The sequence below is a fragment of the Chiloscyllium punctatum genome, chromosome 33 (genome assembly GCF_047496795.1).
Source record: "Chiloscyllium punctatum isolate Juve2018m chromosome 33, sChiPun1.3, whole genome shotgun sequence".
In the NCBI taxonomy this organism is placed as follows: Eukaryota; Metazoa; Chordata; class Chondrichthyes; order Orectolobiformes; family Hemiscylliidae; genus Chiloscyllium; species Chiloscyllium punctatum.
Window position 1 is genome coordinate 4301698 of NC_092771.1, and position 24583 is coordinate 4326280.

The 24583-nt window shown below is 41.2% G+C and overlaps 1 protein-coding gene and 1 long non-coding RNA gene across 7 annotated transcripts in view; one reads left to right on the forward strand and one right to left on the reverse strand.

The window, feature by feature from the left end:
• apba2b (amyloid beta (A4) precursor protein-binding, family A, member 2b) overlaps positions 1–24583 on the reverse strand; it is a 119709-nt gene that overhangs the window by 73920 nt on the left and 21206 nt on the right. Inside the window, exon 1 of one of the 6 annotated variants that reach the window (XM_072552745.1) lies at positions 12152–12172. The exons of the other annotated variants lie outside the window; for them this stretch is intronic. The gene's annotated coding sequence lies outside the window, so the exon portion shown is untranslated. Of the gene's footprint in view, positions 1–12151; positions 12173–24583 lie in introns of those variants that run through there. 6 annotated transcript variants of the gene reach the window in all.
• Positions 16206–24554, forward strand: LOC140458583 (uncharacterized). Its single transcript, XR_011953592.1, has 3 exons — positions 16206–16257; positions 18858–19031; positions 24200–24554. It is a non-coding gene; the product is annotated as an uncharacterized lncRNA (long non-coding RNA).

The following is a 24583-nucleotide window of genomic DNA, read 5'->3' on the forward strand; positions in this document are numbered from 1 at the left end:
ATGTCTTGTACAGCTGCAACAAGATGTCCTCTTTCTTATACTCAATGCTCTGGCTGATGAAAATTAGCACGCCGCAAGCCTTCTTCACTGCCCTGTCTATCTGTGATTCCATTTTCAAGGAGCTGTGAACCTTTACCCTTAGATCGCTTTATTGTATAACACTCCCCAGTGCCGTGCCATCGGCTGTGTAAGTTCTACCCTCTTCTGCTTTAACAAAATGCAACATTTGTATATATCTAAATTAAACTCTATCTGCCATTACTCAGCCCACAAGTCCAATTGATCAAGACCTCGATGTATTTCCAAATAACCTCCTTTGCTGTCCACTATACCACCAATCTTGGTGTCATCCACAAACTTACTAACCATATCTCCTAAATTCTCATCCAAATAATTCACATTAATGACAAGTAACAGTGGACCAAGCACCAATCCCTGTGGTATACCGCTGGTCACAGGCCTTCAGTCTCTACCATCACCCTCTGTCTTCTACCATCAAACCAATTTTGTATTATTAATTTGCAATTTATATAAAACTTTGTTAAGCATTTCAATAGAGTTACAGTTAAGCCAAGTCTTTTCTTCTATTTCTATTTTGTCTATATTTTAATTGTGATGTAAAAACAATGTGTGCTTTGCTTAAAGTTGATTGCTTGACCAATTGAATTGCACCTGGAATGCAACATTTATCATTAAAATAAGAAAATATTGGGGTTTAGATTATCTTCCTAATATATTTGAGGGGGTTTGGTCTGGTCCATAACAACTGGGGACACTTATTGAGATCAAAATCTCTAATATCAGGTTAGGCATAGGATTATTGGACTCAAAGGCAGTGAGTGGCGAATGTTTGTGCTTTTTTGATTCAGGTGTTGCATTTGGTTGGTTTAAATAAGGTATGCCTTGTGTAATAATGGCTCTTTCAGTTACTAAGAGTTTCCTGTGGGTGGAAGAAATCACTCTGGGTGTTTTACAGTAAATGAGCAAGGCGAAGCTCTCGGAATTGGCAAACCAGTTGAAGTTGGAGTTGCCCTTGCCCATGTTTGTGAGGAAAGCAGAAATAATTGCAGTAATAGCTCCACATTTACAATTGCCAGAAATGCAATCAAAATCATTGGAGATACCTAAAATTCAATTGTAAATGAAGCAGCTTGAATTAGAGGCAATGGCAAGGGAAAAAGAAAAAGAATAGCTCTGGCAGAACAGAAAGAGAAAGGGAAATGAGACTGTTTGAATTACGGTTAAAAGCAGAGGAAAAAGAAAAGGTAAGGCTGGCCCTAGCTGAGGAAAGGGAGAAACAAACAATTTTTGAACTTCAGAGATTGAAACTGAAAACTCAAAACTGAGTTAAAATGGAAAATTTGAAGGTGATAGGCAGGAGTAGTGATGAGGAGAGCAATCCCATCACTGGTAGTCAAAGACCTGGTTTATATCTGTTGAAATATGACCAAGCATGGCCTAAGTTTGATGAGAAGGATATAGAAGTGTTTTTCATTTCACTTGAGAAAGTGGCTAAACAAATGAAATAGCTGGTGGCCAGGTGGGTATTATTGATCCAAACAAAGTTGGTTGGTACAGCTAGTGAGATATTTGTATCACTATCAGAGGAGGTATCTGGAGAGTATAATGAGGTGAAAAATGCCATCTTAAGTACATATGACCTAGTACCAGAAGCCTACAGACAACATTTTAGGAACCCAAGGAAGGAATCTGGTCAAATGTATATTAAGTTTGAAAGAATCAAACAAAGTAATTTTAGTTGGTGGATAAGGGTATTGAAAACAGACCAAACATATGACCCTCTTAGAGAGACAATTATTGAGGAGGAGTTCTAAAATTCACTTCCTGAAGTAGTGATCGCTCATGTGGAAGAGCAGAGAGTTAACACTGCAAGATTAGCAGCAGAAATGACAGACAATTATGAGTTGGTTCATAAATCAAACTTTGGCTTCTAACATCAATTTCAATCTGTAGGGGATAGAAATTGGGGTAAAGAGAAATGCTCAGATGGTAAGAGAAAAGAAGACTTCATTGAAGATAGTAAAGATAGTTTACCACAGAGTAAAAGGGAAACCTGTGAGGGGGAAGAGAAGTAAAAAAGATCAGTCTTTTTCACCGCAATCAAGTAGGCCACATGAAGTTGCAATGTTTTTCTTTATTTGTGTGATGTGGGTGGTGCTGACTGGCCAGCATTCATTGCCTGTCTTTAGTTGCTCTTGAGAAGGTGCTGGTGAGCTGTCTTCTTGAACTATTGCAGTCCACCTGTTGTGAGTTGATGCACAATGCCATCAGGGAGAGAATTCCAGGATTTTGACCCAGCAACAGTAAAGGAATGCTGATATAGTTCCAAGTCTGGATGGTGACTGTCTTGGATGGGAATGTGAAGGTGGTCATGTTCCCATGTATCTGCTGCCCACATCCTTTTCGATAGAAATGGCCAAGAGATTGCAAGGTGCTGTCTGAGGATCTTTTGGTGAATTTCTGCATATATCTTGTTGATAGTACACACTGCTGCTACAGAGCATTGGTGGAGGAGTGAGTGGATGCTTGTGGATGTAGTGCCAATCAAGGAGGCTGCTTTGTCCTGGACGGTGTCAAGCTTCATAAGTGTTGTTGGGGCTGCACTCATCCAGGCAAGTGGGGAGTATTCCATCACACTCCTGTCTTGTGCCTTGGAGATGGTGGACAGGGCTTAAAAATGTGTTGCTGGAAAAGCGCAGCAGGTCAGGCAGCATCAAAGGAGAAGGAGAATCGACGCCCGAAACGTCGATTCTCCTTCTCCTTTGATGCTGCCTGACCTGCTGCGCTTTTCCAGCAACACATTTTTAAGCTCTGATCCCCAGCATCTGCAGTCCTCACTTTCTCCTAGATGGTGGACAGGCACTGGGGAGTCAGAAAAGCAGGCATTTTTGGAGTGACCATTTTAGGAAGGACAGCTTTTTGGTTGGAGTGGTGCTGGAAGTTTATGTGTAAGCTTAACTGAGTACCGGGTTTCGGTGAGGAGGGTGAGTAGCAGTGAGGTAAGGTAGTCAGAGGAGCAAACTACTGCAGTACTGCTGACATGAGGGTAAAGGAGAAGTATAAGAGTGTTTAACCATGAAATCACAGGCAGCAGGTAAGTGAGTGACTGGTGGGTAGTTTTTCTTCACTCTTCTCTGCTACAGTAGTTCTGAAGGGATAAGTCATGGCAGGTGCTCCCAGACCCATGTCATGCTCCTCTTTTGTGATATGGGAATTCAGGAACCATTCAGATGTCCCTGACTCCTTCAGTGTGTCCAAGCTGTAGCTCCTGTCGCACCGATTGACAGCTCTGGAGCTGTGGCTGAATTCACTTTGGAGGATCCGCGAGGCTGAGGGAATCATGCACAGCACGTTCAGTTAGTTGGTCACACCACAAATAAAGATTACTGAGGAAGATAAGGAATGGGTGACCAACAGAGGAAGCGTAGAAAGGCAGTGCAGAGGTACCCTGCAGTCATCTCCCTCCAAAACAGTTACATCGTTTTGGATACTGTTGGGGAAGTTTGTTTACCAGGGGAAGGTGACAGCAGCCAGGTTCATGGCACTGCTGCACAGGAGGGTAGGAAAAAGAGTGTCAGAGCTATAGTGATAGGGGATTCAATTGTAAGAGGATTTGATAAACATTTCTGTGGCAGCAAACAAGAGTCCAGGATGTTATGTTGCCTCCCTTGTGCAAGGGTCAAGGATATTTCTGGGTAGCTGCAGCGCATTCTGGGAGTTGGGGGGCTGTGGGAGGTGGGGGGAAACCAGCCAACAGCCACCTGTCATAGAGATATATGGCATGGAAACAGACCCTTCAATCCAACTCGTCCATGCCGACCAGATATCCTAAATTAATCTAGTTCCATTTGCCAGCACTTGGCCCATAACCCTCTAAGCCCTTCCTATTCATATGCCCATCCAGATGCCTTTTAAATGCTGTAATTGTACCAGCCTCCACCACTTCCTCTGGCAGCTCATTCCATACACGCACCACTCTCTGCATGAAAAAAGTTGCCCCTTATGTTCTTTTTAAATCTTTCCCCTCTCACCTTAAAACTATGCCCTTTGTTTCTGGACTCGCTCACTCCAGGGAAAAGGCCTTGTCTATTTACCTTATCCATACCCCTCATGCTCTTATAAACCTCTATAAGGTCACCCCTCAGCCTCTGTCGCTCCAGGGAAAACAGCCCCAGTCTGTTCAGCCTCTCCCTATAGCTCAAACCCTCCAACCCTGGTTACATTCTTGTAAATATTTTCTGAACCCTCTCAAGTTTCACAGCATCCTTCTTATAGGAAGGAGACCAGAATTGCATACAGTTTTCCAAAAATGGCCTAACCAATGTCCTGTAGGGCTGCAAAATAACCTCCCAACTCCTAAACGCAATGCATTGACCAATAAAAGGAAAGCATGTCATGATGCATAGAGGCACCACTGATATAGACAAAAAATGGGATAAGGTTCTACAAGCTGAATTTAGGGAATTAGGAGTTAAACTAAAAAGTAGGACCTCAAAAGGTAGTAACCTTCGGATTGCAGCCAGCTCCATGTGCTAGCCACAGTTGGAATGACAGGATAGCCAAGATGAATATGTGGCTTGAAGAATGGTGCAAGGAGGAATTCAAATTCTTGGGACACTGGTACTGGTTCTGGAGGACATAGGACAAACCGGATGATCTGCACCTATGTAGCCCTGGAACCAATGTCCTGGGGGAGTGTTTGCTAATATTGTTGGGGAAAGTTTAAACTAATATGGCAGGGGGATGGGAACCAATGTAGAAAAATGGGGAGGGAAGTAAAGTTGGGACAGAAACAAAGGACAGTAAAGGGAAAAATGAAAGATGTGAAACCAAAGACAAAAATCAAAAAGGGCCACATTTCACAATAATTCTAAAAGGGCAATAAATGGTCCTCTAGGTAATCTTGACCCTATCTATCTCAGTCTTGTAAACTCAATGACCTGACCTCCGCAGCCTTCTACTGCAATAAATTCTATAGATTCACCACTCTCTAGCAGAAGAAGTTTGTTCTATCTCTATTCTAAAAGGCCTTCCTTTTACTCTAAGGTTGTGCCCTCTGGTCCTAGACTCTCCTACCAATGGAAACATCTTTCCAACATCCACTCTGTCCAGGCCATTCAGTATTCTGCAAGTTTCAATTAGATCACCCACCCCCACCCCACCCATCCTTCTAAACTCAGAGTATAGACCCAGAGTCCTCAAACATTCATCTTATGTTAAGGCAGATGTAGGAAAACAGGTAAAACAGGTAAGCCACAGAGTTTTGTTGAAGTGGTAAAGGAAAGCATAGTGGAAGCTAAAGAAACTACAAAAGATTGTGCAACCTGATCAGGGGTTGGTTCAGAAGAAAGTGCCAGATCTCTTTAAAGAATTTACTTGCATGGGTAAGGCTTACTTATATATGCCAGGAGCAGTAAGTAAAGACATTTTTAAGAGATACAGTAGCAAGTCAATCCTGGATGATAAGAGATGAGGAGATATGTAATTCAGAAGCAGTATCGCCAGAAAAAGTGGTAATATGTGAAATTCATAGTGAGAAGAGCAGTGTTCCAATTTATAAAGTGATGTTAGAGAGTCTAGTAAAAATTGATAAAGTGGTGGTAGAAGTAATAAAGAAATTCTCGGTTCTGGAAACACAATTTATCTATGGTAATGAAATAGCTGGAACACAGGTAGGAATGATATTGTCAGTGGTTTTAAAGTCAGTGGAAAATCAGGTAACTGACTAATTACAAGAAGTACATCCTGGGATTTTTCCTGACTGTGGTAATAAGGTCACAAAACCACAGATTGAAACAACGGGAGTAATCAAGGAGTAAAGATAAGGAATTGAAGTACAGTTATCAGAAACTATGTTTGTTCAAATGGTTGAGAGAAAAAACACAAGAAGTGGTGCAGAAAGTGGATATTTTTAGTTCAGAGAAATTAGCTAAATTACAACAGGAAGCAGAAAATCTAAGTGCCTGCATCAAAAACCATATGTAGAAGGACGATCACAGTGTATCCCAGAATGTTACTGTCTTCAAATTGAAGTCTTGATGAGGAAATGGAAACTATCACATATTTAGGTGGATAAGAAATGGGCAGACATTCAATTTGTATGACCATGGGTTATAGGAAGGAGGTGTTGCCAGTAGGAGGTCATTTGGGACTAAGGTAAACTCAAACCAAAATAAAAAACATTTTCATTGGCCAGAATTGCATAAGGATGTGACTGAATTTGGCTGAACATGTCATACATTGTCTGGTAATTGGAAAGCCTCAGGCAATGATAAAACCTGCACCTTTAATACCCAATCCCAGATTTGAGGAAACATTTCCAAGATTCTTAATTGATTGTGCAGGACCCCTACCTAAAACAAATGTGGGAATCACTATTTCTTGACCATAATGGAGGTGTTTATTAGAACTACCAGAGATCATTCCATTACGCAGTTTCACGATCAAAAGAATTGTAGCAGAGTTACTCATTTTTATTCTAGATATAGACTAGCCACAGAAATACAATTGGATAAAAGGATAAAATTTTACATCAAAATTATTTAAAGATGTTATGGATAACTTAGAAATAAAACAATTCAAATCCACTGCATTCCATCCAGAATCACAAGGACCATTAGAACGGTGGCATCAAATTTTAAAGATCATGTTGTGGATTTATAGTCAAGACTATCCAGAGGATTAGGATAAAGAAATTCAAATTTGTACTTTTTGCAATTAGGGATGCACCAAATTAATCTAGAAATTCAGTTCATTTGGATTGTTTTTTGGGCATGAAGTGACAGAAACAATGAAATTAATTTAAGGAGAAATTGAAGAGTTCAGAAACCATATATTTAAACTATGTGTCAAATTTTACAGAAACATTAAATAGAGTGAGTGAGTTGGCTGGACAGTAGAACAACGTGATGAAACAGGAAGCAGACAAGAAATCAAAAATTCTTAATTTTGCTAGAGGAGCAAAGTGTTAGTGTCAGTTGTAGGCAAACCTTTAAAGGTAAGGCCTTCTCAAATCAAAAGGAAATGAGTGAGGGAAATTATTTGATAAGAATGTCAAAAAGAAAGAAATCTCAGAGTGTGTCATATGAATATGCTGAAAAAGATATTTTGATAAGGAATTAAAAGCAAAAGGAAAATGTGTTACTGTTACTGGAGTGAGTGAACCAAGTTCAGGTGATTCTAAATTGGACATTCCTCAAATTGAATTGGACAATGAGGAAGTTCGCAAAAATTAGGATTAATTATTCAGTTTCCTTCTAGAGAGAAACTGAAATGACCTGTAAGAGTTATTAAAAACACATGGAGAGAAGTGTGGGAAAGCTGAGAAGTACTTTTTTCATAGACTCCCTACAGTGTGGAAACAGGCCATTCAGTCCAGCAAGTCTACACCGACCTTCTGAAGAGTAACCCACACAGACCCATTCCCCTATTACTCTACATTTACCCCTGACTGATGCACCTCAACCTACACATGGCTGAACACCATGGGCAATTTAGCATGGCCAATTCACCTAACCTGCACATCTTTGGATTGTGGGAGGAAACCAGAGCACCTGGAGGAAACCCATGCAGACATGAGGAGAAGTGCCAACTCCACACAGTCGCCAGAGGCTGGAATCAAATCTGGGTCCCTGGTGCTGTGAGGGAGCAGTGCTAACCACTGGGCCACCATGTCACCCTGATCACCCCGCCATACTAATCTGATCATGCAAGATGTAGTTATAGGAAATACTGTTCCAATCAAGTAATTTCCTTTAGATTTAACCCTCTAAGTTTGGCACAGGTTCAAAAAGAGATTAAAATGCAAACTCAAAGACAATATATGGATTGCAATGGTGCCAAAACTAGATGGTACCCAATGATGCGTGGACTATCGCAAAGTCAATACAGTTACAAAATCTGATTCATATCCTATTCCACATTTGAAAGCGTATTGAGAAGGTAAGACAAGCAACTTATATTTTTAAGTTGGACATCCTTAGATGATACTGGTAGGTACCTTTATCTGAGGCAGCAAAGGAAATTTCAGCTGTCACGAGACCGAACATTAACATACAGACAGATCTAGGCATGCAGGTCCACAGTTCCCTAGAAGTGGCAAAACAGGTGGCTAAGGTGATTAAGAAGGCTTGTAGTATAGTTGCTGCCATTGGCCAAGGTTGTCAAACCATGTTGCAGCTATTTAAAACCCTTGTTAGGCTGTACTTGGCGTACTGTGTGCAGTTCCAGTTGTCTCACTACCAGAAAGATGTGGAAGCTTTGTAGAGAGCGCAGAGAAGATTCACCAGGATGTTGCCTGGTCTCAAGGGCACTGGCTATGAGGAAAGGATAAAAAGAGTAGGATTGTTTTCACTGGAAATAAGGCAGCTGAGAGGAGACCTGATAGAAGTCTATAAAATTATGAGAGGCATAGATAGGGTAGATAGTCAGAGGGTTGAAGTTTCCCAGGATTGAAGTTTCAATTACAAGGGGGCACAGATTAAATGAGAGAGGAGACAAGTTTAAGGGAGATGTTGAGATGTTTTTCACGCAGAGAGTGACAGGAGCTTGGATCATACTGCTAGAAGAGGGGGTAGAAGCAGGCACATTGGTGACATTTAAGAAGCATCTGGATGGTTATATGAAGAAGGAGGGAATACAGGAATACTGACCAAGTAACAGCAGAAGGTTTTTTTTGTTCAGTTAGGACATGATGATTGGCACAGGCTTGGAGGGCCAAAGGGCCTGTTCTTGTGCTGTACTTCGCTTTGTTCGAATGGACTGTACCAGTTTAAAGTCCTGCTATGTGATATGAAAAATGCACAGCCACATATTAAAGATAAACCAATAAAGTAACTTTGGAATCACCAAATTGTGTGGTGTACATCAACAATCTGGTGTTTTTTAGGCACATTTGGAGCATGTATCAGAATTGTTTGATCAACTTCAGGAAGCAGGCTTGATGATAATCCTGGCTAAGACGAGTTCACAAATACCCAAGTCATAATCCTGGGCCACGTTATTGGACATGACAGATGGCTCCATGGGATGTGAAAACAAAGGTTACCGGGAAGTTGCCCATACCATCAACGAAGGAAGCACTAGGATTCCTGTGATTGAGTGTTTTTTATCTAAAGTGTTTGTACTTTATTTTAGCAGGGAGGAGAAAGTGAGGATGGCAGATGCTGGAGATCAGAGTCAAGAGTGTAGTGCTGGAAAAGCACACAAGTCAGACAGCATCCAAGGAGCAGGAGAATCAATGTTTCAGACATAAGCCCTTCATCAGGGCTTATGCCCAATATGTCAATTCTCCTGTTCCTCAGAAGCTGTCTGACCTACTGTGCTTTACCAGCACTACACTCTCAACACTGAACTTTAGCAGTATGGTTGCTCCACTTACTGACTTGTTGAAAAAGTGCAGAAAATTTCAGACGGCTGAAGAATGTGAAAAGGCATTTGACAGCTTGAAAGCTAGGTTAACCACTGCCCCAGTGTTAGCCACACCTAATTATGCAAAGCCATTCAAGATGGCTATCAATGCGAGTGATGTGGGCATCAATGCTGTACTCTTGCAAGAGGATGACGAGAAGATAGAAGATCTATTGGGTATTTTTCCAGAAAAATGAACAATCAACAGAAATATTCCACAAATGAGAATGATGTTGGCATTGAGCTTGGTGTTGGCATTGAAACATTTCAACATTTATATTGTCATTAATGTGTCGAAGAGAATTGTATATACTGATCATAAATGCATAATATTTTGAAAAAATGTAAGAATAAAAATTCCAGACTGATTAGACAGAGTTTATTATTGCATCAAATCAATTTGAAAATTATTTCACATGGCAGGTACATTGTCGCAACTTTGATGAAGGGAGATGGATATGTTCGACGGTGGGAAAAAAAACACTGAAATACACTATAGTAGTGAATGCTTGTATGCTCTGAGTCAATGTAATGTGTATATATTGTAGTGTACTAATAATGCAAGGCTAAAGGTTTTTTTTTAATTAAGCCACTTTTTATACTGATGATTTTTTTAAAGTTGGGAAGTGTGATGATACTTTAAGACATGTATTTTGTCCTTTTTTTTCTCATCAAGATTGAGACAGAGATACCGAGACAGAGGAGGAGGGGTGAAGCTCCACAGAAGCAGGATTTTTAGTTTCAGCTTTCTGCAGTTGCTAGGGTCTTGAAGCTGAATGTGGAAACTGTTATTCCTTTATTTGCTACAGCTAAGAGCTGGGGATCTCTTCTTGCTGCTAAAATTGCATGTGAAACAATCTATTTTACTGAATTTGACTACGCCAAGGGTCTGTTTGTGAGATATTATTATATTAGAACAGTTAATTAGTAGTAGCTAATATATATATTTTGTTAAGCATTTCAACAGAGTTACAGTTAAGCCAATTATTTTCTTTTATTTCGTCTACATTTTAACTGACATGTAAAAATAAAAAAAAAGTGTGTTTTACTTAAAGTCAATAATTTGACCAATCGAATTGCACCTTGAACACAACCTTTAAATAACCTTTAAATAAGAAAGGTTAGGGTTTAGACCAGAGGTGAAGAACCTTTTCATGTTGGAAGGCCGCATTATGTTAGTAGTAATCTAACAAGACTGCATCCAAGAAACTTCAACTATATATATATATATTCCTAAAAATTCACATTTTCTTTAATTGTGGTAGTCAGTCTGTGAGGATTATTTCGTTGAATTTTCTTTTACTCTCTGGTATTTTAAATACATTCATTTTAAGATTAAAATAAAAATAATAAAAAGGACAAAAAAAACATATTAATAAAAAATAAAAGATTTGTTCTGTAAAATTTGGATTCATTCAAAAGGCCACACACAATGACCTAGCAGGACACAGGTTCCCCACCCCTGGTTTAGACTATCATCATAATATATATTGAGGGGGTTTGGTCTGGTCAATAACAGTAAATAATAACCATTACAGTAGCTGTGTAGTCAATACAATACATAATAGAGCAACCACCACAGTAAATAAAGTGATACTAAAGGTGTAATGGGCAGAGGAATGTAACCAGTACATTACCCAACACAGTAACTGTTACAGTAACCAGCACATTGAATCGTTTAGGATTCCTGCCTAGTAATTTTGGCCTCCGTATTTAACAAATGCTTACTAGCTGCCATATGTCTTAAATTGTAGCTACTGAGAGACTGTGTGCTGCTGTTATGTTTCAGGTCACAATGACAGGTTTAGACCATTCCGAGATGTGGAGAAATTTCTTCACAAGAGAGTGGTGAACCTGTAGAAATCTCTGCAACAGAACACTGTTGAGGCCAAAATATTTCATCTTTTCAAGAAGAAGTTAAGTTTAATTCTAAGGTCTAAAGGGTATGGAGCAAAAGCAAGAATGGTACATAGTAGGGTGATCAGCCATGATCATATTGAATGACACAGACTGGAAGAACTAAATGGCCTACTTATGTTCCTATTTTCTATGCTTCTATGTTTCTGTCTGATCTATGGCCGAGAACTGAATCCTGAACAAATGTCAATTTGGTAAATTAAACAAATGAGGAATATAAAAACAGAGTACAAAAGCTTCTATAGGTGTGCAAAGGAAAAGATTAATAAAAATAAATTAGAGCCTTAAAAGAGTTAGGAGAATTTAAAATGGAGTATTAGGAAATTGTAGAGAGGCTTCAAAACAAATACTCATCGCTAAATCCCCCACTATCAAAATTCTGGAAGAGTTCCACTGAGCAGAAACCTAACTGGACTCACCATATAAATACTGTGGCAAAAAGAGTAGACCAGAGGGTAGGAATTCTGCATTGACTAACCTCCTGACTCCCCAAAGCCTGTTCACTAAAGACACAGGCAGGAGTGTGATGAAATACTCCCCACTTGACTGGATGGGCACAGCTCCAACAGCACACAAGAAGTTTGACACCATCGAGAACAAAGCAGCCCACTCGATTGGCACCACATCTACAAACATCCACTCCCTCCACCAACACTTAGTAGCAGCAATATGTATTATCTACAAGATGCCAAAATTCACCAAGACTCCTTAGACAGCACCATTTAAACCTATGGCCACTTCCGAGGACAAGGGCAGTAGATACATGGGAACACATCCATTTCGAGTTCCCCTACTTACCACTCACCATTCTGACTTGGTAATATATTGCTGTTCCGACAGGTCAAAATCCTGGAACTCCCTCCCAGCATTGTGGGTCTACCTACAGCATATGAACTGCAGTGATTCAAGAAAACAGCACACCAAAATTTTGTCAAGAGAAAATGGGATAGGCAATACATGCTAGCCTACTAGAGATGCTCACATTCCAACTGACATAAATAAACAATAGAAACAGGTACTTCACATCTGTCTTAATGAAGGAAAATTCTAAATAACTCTCAATAATAATGGAGAATCTACTGACATGTATAAATGATGCACTGCATGATACTAATATTAGTAAAATTACAGTGCTAGGGAAAATAATGGGACCTAAAGTACATAAATCATCAAGATTGATAATCCCACTGAAAGAATCAGATAGTAAACACATTGATGGTAACCTTCTGAAATTCTCAACTTTAGAATGGCTCCTGCAGATTGTATGGAGGTTAAGGATAGCTCAGTTGACTGGATGGCTGGTTTGTAATGCTTATGCGCAAAACATCAATTCTACTGCTCGTCGGATGCTGCCTGACGGCTGTGCTTTTCCAGCACCACACTCTCGACTCTGATCTCCAGCATCTGCAGTCCTCACTTTCTCCTGGTTTGCAACAAAGTACGCCTACAGTGCAAGCTCAACACTACATTGTCAGTCTACATTGCAAACCAACTGTTCAGTCAACGGAGCTAACCATGAAGATCCCGCCATGTCAATCACACCCCTCCCTGGAGGCATGGCGACCTTCAGGTTAAACTCACCACCAATTGTCTTGCTTTAACAAGAATCCTATGGATCTCTGGAACAATGGCAACGTATGGCTGGTTGATGGGAAATTTGTTTAAATGCATTTAAATTTTTTTTTTCAAAACCTGTTGAAGTGAATAGTTCAACACTTTATGAAACAAGGGTAAAAGATTTTTTTTAAAATTGGGCTGTTATTTAATAACAAGATGCATTATCATGCAGGGAAAGAGTGAAAAGTTTGTTTCAAAACACAGAACCATCCAAAATATCAAAAAGTGTGCAGAGTTCTTAAGTGAAAAGCTCCAGTGACAGGAGGTTTAAAAATGTTGAAAAAAGATATTCCACAGACTGTTCGATCCATGAATTTAAGGAACAAATGCAAAGGAGCAAGTAAATTGTTTTAGCAGTTTGGCTAAGGTCTCATGAAGAGACACTGATTAAAGAAGATAGAATGAAGTGAGTGAAGAAGTTTAGTGGAAAAAAAAGTACAGCTCTGCCCACTGAACATGGAACTTTAATGTGGAAACAAGATGGCACTTCATTGAGCTTTGAGTGGCTGCAAGGTTGTTGCTGACGACAAAAGGATTGCATTTTGGTTTCTGATATTAATAATAAGATTATCACAAATACTTCTTTGTATAGTAGAAAATAATTTTCTTTTCCCTATAGTGTGTAATAATCTTCAATCTTCTTTTATTGAAGTTAATTAGCAGTCACTTGTGAATATCTTCAGTAACTGACAACCACAGTAATTAAATTGCAATTGTAATTAAATATAACTTATGCTCTATCAAGGTTCTGACATCTACCAGTTCTGAGGAAGGGTCACCAGATCTGAAACGTTAACTATAATTTCTCGTCATAGATGCTTTTCTAGCAATTTCTGTTCTTGTTTCTGATTTACAGCATCTGCAGTTCTTTGGGTTTTAATGCTCTATCAAGTCAGGTTTGATTCTGGGGTCTGACCTATCTACTATTACCATCATCTGGGGTCATAACAATTGGAAGGTAGTATATGTAACCCCACTATCTAAGAGAGGAGACAGCAAACCAGAAAATATAGGCCTGTCAGCCTAGTATCTGATGTTTGGAACATGCTAGAATTTATATTAAAGATGTAATAACAAAACACTCAGAAGATAAGATTTATAGAAGGGAAATCATGTCCAACAAACAAGAACAGAAGTTGCTGAAAAAAACTCAGCAGATCTGGCAGTATGCGTGCAGAGAAAGCAGAATTAATGTTTAGGGTCCAATGACCTTCTTCAGAACTGTTCAGACTGTTTCAAAGAAGGGCCACTTAACTCGCAACATTAATTCTGCTTTCTCTCCCCACATACTTCCAGATTTGCTGAGTTCTTCCAGCAATTTATGATTTTGTTTCTGATTTTCAGCACCCACAGCACTTTGTTTTTTTTTGTTCACGTCTGACAAACCTGTTGCAGTTTTTGTAAGGATGTAACTGGCATAAATGATAAATGGGAGTGTGGGTGGGAAAACAAGTGGATGTGGTACATTCAGATATCGGAGAGCTTTGATACACAACAGGCTGTTAAATTAGACCACATGGGATTAAGGGGAATACACTGGCATGGATTGAGGACTGGTTAATGGGCAGTGATAGGGAATATGCAAGCTATTGTACATTGAAATTGCTGAGGGTGGCAAAATCTCCATCGGATTAATTAAATTAAAGTTACTATCACCAGTTAAATTTTCTGCAAGCCAGAACAGTCCACAACAGCATGTAAATTGCTGAGGCAAATTGCTGATAATAAAATGCTGTACCAAACATCCAATCACAGTTGGATAACTCAGCTCTGCTGATCGATAGTATACAAAGGGGGTGTGCACTATGCTCTTAAACTGTATAAAAGAAGCTAATTAGAAAATTTTTGCACGCCTTTTTGCTATGAAGATCTGAAGCTGTAACCAATATGTGTCACAATAAAGGTTGCCTGAATCTACCACAGCCTCAGACTCTCACAAAGAAATCATGAGATCTTACAATATGGCACAGTCGGCAGGATTGCTGGAGGAATAAAGGATTAAATCCCGGACAACAGACCTACATCAGCTCCCAGAGGTAAAACTTCTCAGTAAATTGTCTGGATTCAGTCTCTCCTCCATGCAATCTCGAAACTCTCCTGAGTAGCAGACGGCTTTAGGCCCAGTATTTGCAGAACACCCTGATATCAGCAGAGACTACAATTAGTCACCAACCCAGCTGAAAGCGTATGGCTCGAGACCCGTAAAGAACCCGTACAATGGCAGACGATAAGACCAAGCAGTTACCTTCTACTATTAAAAGCAGGCAGGACCCAACTGATTTTTCAGATGAAATTCTCCAAAACCTAAAAGACTACATAGAGCAACAATCTGGCTTACTCAAGGCCTGTACTGAGATCAGACAGGAGCACGGTACCTCCATAGGACAGTGGTCCCTGGACGACATCAGAAGGGTCAGAGGTAAAACAACCCATATGATGGAGAAAGAATGAGTCGGATAGTCCCTGGTCATCATGGGACAGGTCCAACAGGAAAAATAAATCATAATGCTTTCCCATACAAGCGAGATTTGACCAATACCAAGAGCCAACTGGAAGCAATTTGCGAAGGACTAAAAAGAACAAAACTTGAGATAGAAAAATGAGTACTTAAAAATGAAAATTTAGAGTTTGAAATTAAATGGTACAAGAAGCAATCATATAAAGAACCAGTAACATAATTAGCAGACAAGGGGAAAATGCACTAGATCTTGGCCGGGGTACCCTTTCTTAAGTCAACTACCAAGTGATTAGCTGAAAGTGCAGAGACACTCGGTGGGTTTAGAAACAGATTTGGAATTCTCCAGTGACTCTTGTGAAGAAGGTATCCAGAGACTCGCCCCCTTGAAAACAACATGAGGTAAAGTTAAATCTGAAGAAATAAACGAATAGCAATGGGGTGGTCACAGTCACACATTGATATGCCAAACTTTATCATAAATGAGTGGATCCTGAGAAAATTGATAAATAGTCTAAAGAAATACCACCCCCTTAAAAAGGAGGGTTGAAAACATGGGAACAAGTGGAATGTTTAAAAGGTATCGATAGTCTTCACCCGTTGGACGGAGCATAGATCCCGATCGTGACGGTACTTAGCTGAGAGGGGAGGAGATTGGGTAGGAGGTTACAAGAGGTCCTCAGAGACAATGAACAAAAGATTGAGACCGGATGGGGAATGACCAAACAATGGTTACGGGAATTCAGTCCTGTAAAGACGGCCTGGGAAAAGACTGCAGCCTGTCAACTGAAAAGAACGGAAGATGTGTTGGAATACAACAAGCGTATTAAAACTTTTTGGTGAGAACACTCGGGAATAAGTAATAAGGGACATACCATTGGTCTCCTGAAAGCTGCTTTTGTAGCGGGATTGAAGCCGGAGTTATCCAAGATGCAGATAACACTGCCAGACTGGGACGGGATAGGAATAACTCATGCAGAACTGGTAGACCCATGCAACCATGGGTAAAGGTCGGACCACGCAGGTCGCAGGAGGGAAATTCAGAGAACCGGACAAGCAATTATCACAAAGACTTCCTGGGAAGTGTCACTATTGCAGAAAAGAGGAATATTGGGCTAACACATGAAGGGCAAAACAGAGAGCCAAGGAATGGGAGGTCTGGAGAATAACCCCCAGAGAACAGGCCCCTCCTCAAAAAGAGTTGCTTAATTTGACAAAAAAAAAGCTGATCCCAGCCTCACCCTCTCCTTACACCAATATGAGGAGATTTTTTAAAATTCATTTGTAGGATTTGGACATCGCTGGCTGATCAGCATTAATAGCCCATCTCTATTTGCCCTTGAGAAGACAGTGATGAGCTGCCTTCTTGAATCACTGCAGTCCACTTGCTGTGGGTTGACCCACAATGCCAGTAGAGAGGGAATTCCAAGATTTTGACCCAACGACTGCGAAGGAACAGCAGTATATTTCCAAGTCCCTTGAGTGGCTTGGAGGAGAACTTGCAGGTGGTGATGTTCCCAAGTACCTGCTGCCCTTGTCCTTCTAGATAGAAGTGGTCATGGGTTTGGAAGGTGCTGTCTGATCTTTGGTGAATTTCTGCAATACATCTTGTAGATAGTACACACTGCTGCTACTGAGCACCGGTGGTGGAGGGAATTGAATGTGCCAATCAAGCAGGGTTGCTTTATCCTGGATTGTGTTAAGCTTCTTGAGTATTGTTGAAGCTGCACCCATCCAGGCAAGTGGGGAGTATTCCATCACATTCCTGACTTGTGCCTTGTGAAAACACTTTGGGGTGTCAGGAGGCGAGTAACTCGCTACAATATTCCTAGTCTCTGGCCTGCTCTTGTAGCCACTGTGTTTATCTGGTGAGTTCAATTGAGTTTCTGGTCAATGTAATCCCAAGGATGTTGACAGTGGGAGATTCAGTGATGGAATACCATTGAAAATCAAGGCCAGTGGTTAGAGTATCTCTTATTGGTGATGGTCATTGTCTGACATTTGTTTGGCGCAAATGTTACTTGCCACTTGTCAGGCCAAGCCTGGATATTGTCCAGATCTTGTTGCATTTGACAATGAGATGGACAATTATAATATAACAACATATATTTATGAGGGTGGGCACGCAAGATATAGACTGTCTCCTGGACACGGGGACAGAATTGAACTGCCTGCCTCAATGTTACATAAATTCTCTACCTTTGGATGGTAAGGTGCGAACAGCTTGCAGGGCTAGGGGAGAAGGCCTAACCATAAAAAGAACATGTCCAGTATTCATAGAACTTCATCCACACAAGTTAACTGCAGCAGAAAAGGAGATTCCTCACCATTGGTGGTACCCCTATCCAAATGGGAACGAAGTCCAAAACCTAGTAGAAGCCATACAATTACCCCAAGAAGTCTCCATCCTGAAATGTAAAGCGTACACAAAAGAAAATACTGTGGAAGCACACTGCAGCGCCATGGTGGACCAGGTAACCAGGGAGGCGGCCTCACAAGGTAGGCACCCAAAAGTGCAATATGCAAACTGGAAATACTCAGATCCTTGACACAAGATTTAGCAGCAATGCAAAGCCAATGCTCCCGAAAGGAAAAGCAGACATGGACTGAGACAGGAATTAAACTGTATGAAGATGGTGTCTGGAGGCAAAGTGATATCAACAAACCTGTTGTCCTGCAACCATTGATGTCCTTTTTTGCACAACAGATTCACTCATGGGGACATTTAGCTCCACAACAGATGGTGGCATGATTCCAAAAAAGCTAGTGGGTTAGGGATTTTAATAATACATGCCCACTTGGTAGCAGACCACTGTGGGACTTGCCAAAAGAATAACCCCAGACCCATCACAGCAATGCCTTAACTGAAGCCTTCTGCTCTTGCGGGACCATTCTAGCACTTACTGGTCAACTATATATCTCTCCCACCATGTGAGGGATATACGGATGTTCTGGTTGCTGTCGATAAAGTCTCCAGGAGGACAGAGGCTGCTCCAACTCAATGGGCCACAGCCAAGCAGACAGCTAAAGTTTTATGCAAGGATTACATTCCCCAATCAGTATAGATACTGGCTAAGGGACACGAATCATGGGTGCTGTCTGCCAGGTTACCGAACTTCGAATGGGATTTCCACTGCCCCCCGTCACTCACAATCATCAGGGCAAGTGAAACAAACAAATCAAATGGTGAAACAACAACTTGCCAAATATCATCAGAAGGGAATACCCTGGCTCCAGGCATTATGATGGTCTTATATGCAGTATCAGGGCAAACCAGAGTAGAAGTATGGGTCTAAGTTGATTTGAGGTTATAATCGGAAGGCCCATAACACTGTCAGGAAGCACTGATTTATGGAAAGCTGATTGCCACTTGATGAGTGACGCACTGTTGAAATATTGTCAAGACCTGACCAATGCTGTTCGTTCTGCTTCCCAACAGATATCAGCAGGCTGTGGTGATCTACCAGAGGGAGGTCATGATATTGTCTCGGGAGCTTGGGTTTATGCATTAGGAACCATTGGGAGCCAAGTGGGAAGGACTCTACCAAGCGATGCTGACTACCCATGCAGCAAAAGTCTGAGGCAAGAAAGCTTGGATACACACATCACACCAGTGAGTGAAACTGAAGCTTGATAAGAGGACTATAATGTTTGATCCAAAATGTGGATTATTATATTGCTAACTGTGTGTATTTATGAGTGTTTGCTTACTAATAACTTGCCAATTTCCTACACCAGAAGAGAGATGAAGGAAAAAGGGAATTACATGTGAATACCTTTTCGTATATGTCCTATGCTTATGCCAAACGACCTAGTATTTCCAGTTGTTGGGTGTGCTCCCACATACCCACTTACTCAAAAGAGAGCATCCCTTTAAGACCCATCCCTTTTAATACACCTAAAATGGCAGAACAGGTAACTCACAAGAACATCACCTTAGAGAATCCAACACAGGGAAGGGGTGTATTGGGCGTGCATGACTGACCGCCCAGAGCAGAGAGAGACAACAAGTTACAACCTCTGAAAGGCAATCGGATTGTATCAGCCTAATTACAACACTTCTTTCTTGACCCTTAGAAACACCTCTGGAATGAGAAGACTATCAGGAAGGATATGTTTATGTAAAACCCATATAGGAGGGCAGGAGATGGGATATAGCAAATGTAATTTGAGTTACGTCTTCCTCTTTGTTCATCACTCATTTGCTCTACCTGGGATACCCCACTGGCAAAGATTTAAAAGGGCCATTACAGAGACAGCGAGATTCTTTGCTATCTTGGTCACCTGATACGGGACTGCAAAACTGGTGAAGGAATCCATCAATACATCCTAGAACAGGTGGCCAATGATACTTCAGAGGTTTTGAACAAAATAAACACTGAAATGGTAGCCATCCATACAACAGTACTGTAGAACAGAATGGCCCTCGACTGGGTACTGGGCAAAAGGATGGCACTAGTGCACTAATTCCAGACTTATATTCCAGTGTACTTATATTCCAGACAACTCCAAAAAGGGATCACCGACTTGGCAGCACATATCATAAAAGAAATGGACAAACTAAAATAGTTTCCATCTCCCACCTTGTGGAGCTGGACAACTGGCTGGCTGGGTTTACTGGGGGACATCACCGGTGCAGGGTATAATGTTACAAGTTGTAGCTATTTTCATTTCATATTATTTGTTTTCTTAGTTAAATGTTGCTACCAACAGATGGCATCAGCTGCTTCTCTGCAGGTGAAACACTTTGGCATTTCTGGCAGATCTTTTCTGCATCGCACATAGTATGTCTAAGCCAACTTTTGCTTGCGTGTTTTGAGATTCACTTTAGGGAGAATCAAAGCAGGGATTGATAGGGAATACACAAGCTATTGTATATTGAAATTACTGAGGGTGGCGGAATGTCCACTGGGTTAAGTAAATTAAAAAGTTACTCTCAACAGTTAAACTTTGAGCATCAGAACAGTCCTATCAGGACACGACAGCAAGTAAATTGCTGAGGCAAATTGCTATATAAAATGCTGTACCAAACATCCAGTTGGATAACTCAGCTCTGCTGACCAATAGTATACAAAGGGGGTGTGCACATGAGCTTGAGCTGTATAAAAGCTATTTACAAACTTTTTGCATGCCTTTTTGCTATTAAGATCTGAAGCTACAACCAAATTGTGTCACAATAAAGATTACCTGAATCTACCACCAGACTTGGACTCTCACTAAGAAATCATGAGATCTTAGAGACAGAAAATATAGACTAGGAACAAACTGATCATTTTCAGGTTTTTAGACCATGACTAGTCGGGTACAACAAGGATCTGTGCTTGGACCTAGCTATTCACAATCCACACCAATGATTTAGAAATGGAGATTAAATGTAATATTTCCAAGTTTACAATGAGACAAAACTCAGCACAAGTGAGAGCTATGAGGATGAGGCAAAGATGCTTCACTGGGTTGGGGAGATTAAATGAATGGCAAACATTTAGCACTTGGAGTACAATTTGGAGAAATCAGAAATTATCCACTTTCCTAAGAAAATTAGAAATACAAATATTTTGTAAATGGTGAGACACTGCAAAATGTTGAACTTTCGAGAGACTTATGTCCTTGTTCATCAATTTCTGAAAGTTAATATGCAGCTACATCATGCACTTAAGAAGGCAAATGGTCCATGGCCTTAATTATAAGATTCAAGTATAAGATTCAAAGTTTGCGAGAAGATTTGTAGCTCAGGTGCTCGTTGTGGTTCTGTTCGCCGAGCTGGGAATTTGTGTTGCAGACATTTCATCCCCTCTCTAGGTGACATCCTCAGTGCTTGGGAGCCTCCTGTGAAGCGCTTCTGTGATCTTTCCTCCGGCATTTGTAGTGGTTTGAATCTGTCGCTTCCGGTTGTCAGTTGCAGTGGCCGGTATATTGGATCCAGATCAATGTGCTTATTGATTGAATCTGTGGATGAGTGCCCTGGCTGTTCTCTGTTTGGCTTGTCCTATAATAGTGGTGCTGTCCCAGTCAAATTAGTGTTGCTTGTCATCTGCGTGTGTAGCTACTAAGGATAACTGGTCATGTCATTTTGTGGCTAGTTGGTGTTCGTGGATGCGGATCGTTAGCTGTCTTCCTGCTTGTCCTATGTAGTGTTTTGTCCTACTGTTTTTATTGCTGGGAAAGTGAAATCGGCTGGGCCTATATTCTGTAGAGTTCAGAAGAATGAGAGACAATCTCATTCAAACATCTAAAATTCTTACAGCAATTAATAGGACAAATGCAGGAAGAATATTTCCCCTGGTAGTGTGGAGAGGAACAATGCTGGAACAAGGGGACACAGACACATAAGGGCTGATCATTTACAATAGCAATAAGGAGGAACTTCTTCACTCAAAGTGTGGTGAATCTTCAGAAGAGGCTTCGGAGACCTAGTTATTGTCAAGACTGAGATTGGGAGATTTCTACATTTAAAAACATCAAGAGATAGACAGATTTTTAACTAGTAAGGGAATCTAGGGTCTTGGGCATAAGACAGGAAAGTAGAGTTGAGGATGATCAGATCAGCCATCATCTCATTGAATGACAGAGCAGACTCAATGGGCTGAATGACCTACTTCTGCTCCTACATCTTACAAGAAGGTAGTGCAGGAAATAGCAGAATAAAGAAGATTCAACATGATCTAATTCAAATGGTGGAGAAGGCTCAAAGAGCTGAATGACCTCCTCTTGCTGTTATAGTTGAACTGACTCTCCGAGGACCTATTGCAGGCACTTGGGACTGACCAGACTTGCTGCATCCAACTGGAAAATACGTCAGCACTTCAAGAGAAAGACAAAGGCCCTATTGCATCACAGTGACGCTCACCCGCACCTTGTCTCTTCACTTTGTCATTCACGTCCCGTCTAATTATTGTCAATCACTCACAGTTGACTCAGTATAAGGTCTTTAATTCACATCCAGTCCTTCATGCTGCCTCTCATCAATGCCTTGTGTCATTGCTGCTCTATTTCCTGTGGCTCTTGCTCATGCCCAGTCTCACTTTAATGTCACTTGTCACGTTCTGTTGCATTACAGCTTTGCTTGTCCACATTCTGTTTCATTACAGGGAATCTCACATATGCTATCTTATTACAATGTCTCCAGTTCACAATCTTACAATTGTTAGCTGCCACCTCTATTTATTTATGGTACTATTTACTCATGTGCTCTCCCATTAAAAGCCTCTCTCACCCACTCCCCATCTCATTACAGTGTCGCTCACCCATGCCCCATCTTATTATTTCCTCTTGCCATGTTTCCTTTCGCCACCTGTTGCCTGTTCTCATTACAGCATGGTTTGTCCACATCTTGCTTCATTACAGTGCATCTCACATATGCTATCTCATTACAATATCTCCAGTTCTCAATGTTACATTGGTAGCTCCCTCCTGCATCCAATCTCTTTATGGTTTATCCATGTGCTCTTTTGTTACAGCCTCTCATACCCATGCCCTGGCTCACTACAGTTGCAATTCGCTCATGCCCTGGCTCATTACAGCTTTGGCTCAATATAGCTTCTCTCACCCAAGCTGTGTCTCATTATGGTGCTGCTTTCCATGTGTTGCCTCATTAGAATGTGTCCAAGTTCTACTTTCCATCAGGTGGGAACACATGTTTTATGCATTTAAGCTGAACCACTGTTATCGTTCTCAAACATTCATGCAGTATAACATGAATGCTCCACCATATAACCTACTACTTACAATGCAGTGTTAACAGACTATAAACAGCAGAAATAATTATAAGAACATATTGATAATAGAGATTTCTGTATCAGTTCTCCCAGTTACCTGCAAGTATTAGCCCTGGCAGAATGAAGGGTATCCTTTACAAAGCTGCTTCCCTTCAGGTTTCCTGGCTTGTGCCTGATGCTCTCATGGAGACGGTAAGCCACTTTAATCAGAAATTACCAGTAGGAAATTATTGCACAATCTAACTTTGTTAAGCTTTCACACAGTATTTGGCAACCAGTTGCATTAAAGATGAAATAACTGCTCCTACCTGTTTTGAAGCCTAGAAAGACCAAGAAATCATCATCTAGCACACTGTGGCACATGGCTGTCACTAAGTGAAAGTGAGGACTGCAGATGCTGGAGATTAGAGATTAGAGTGGTGCTGGATAAGTACAACAGGTCAGGCAGCATCAGAGGAGCAAGAAAATTTAAATTTCGGGCAGGAGCCCTTCATCCTGAATGAAGCTGGAAGCCTTAGTGGTAGAGAGATAAATTGGGGGGGGGGGGGGGGGGTAGTTGAGAGTGCAATAGGTGGATGGAGGAATGGGTAAATATGATAGTTCAGAGAGGAGGGTAGAGTGGATAGGTGGGAAGAAAGTGAAGAGCTTCAGGGCAGAGGAGATGACCTGGGAGTTGCAGTGAGAGAGAGCGTGAGAGAGAGAGAGAGAGAGAGAGAGAGAGAGAGAGAGAGACTCACTGAAATCTTTGTAGAGAGAGGAGGACAACTTCTTCAAAGGTACAAAGTTAAAAATCACACATTATCAATGAGGATGAGCACCTCACCAAGACCTTCCCCACACCTCCACTATTTGCCTTTAAACAACTGCCAAATCTCAAACAGATCGTTGTTTGTAGCAAACTGCCTGGCTTTCAGGACAACTCCATACAACTCTGTCACGGTAGGCGCTGCAAGACGTGTCAGAGTGTGGACATAGATACCACCATTACACGTGGGGACACCTCCCACCTTGTACATGGCAGGTACTCATGTGATTCAGCCAATGTTGTCTATCTTATACGTTGCAGGCAAGGATGCCTGGAGGCATGGTACATTGGGGAAACCGAGCAAAGGCTACGACAATGGATGAATGGGCACTGCACAACAATCAACAGACAGGAGGGTTACCTCCCAGTTGGGGAACATTTCAGTGGTCCAGGACATTCGACCTCAGACTTCAGGTGACCATCCTCAAGGTGGACTTCGGGACAGGCAGCAGAGAAAAGTGGCCGAGCAGAGGCTGATAGCCAAGTTCGGTACCCATAGGGAGGGCCTCAACCGGGACCTTGGGTTCATGTCACATTACAGGTGACCACCATTGCACTACACACACACACACACACACACACACACACACACACACACACACATTTTGTGGGGTGAATTTGTACTTGCAGGGTTACATTGTACTT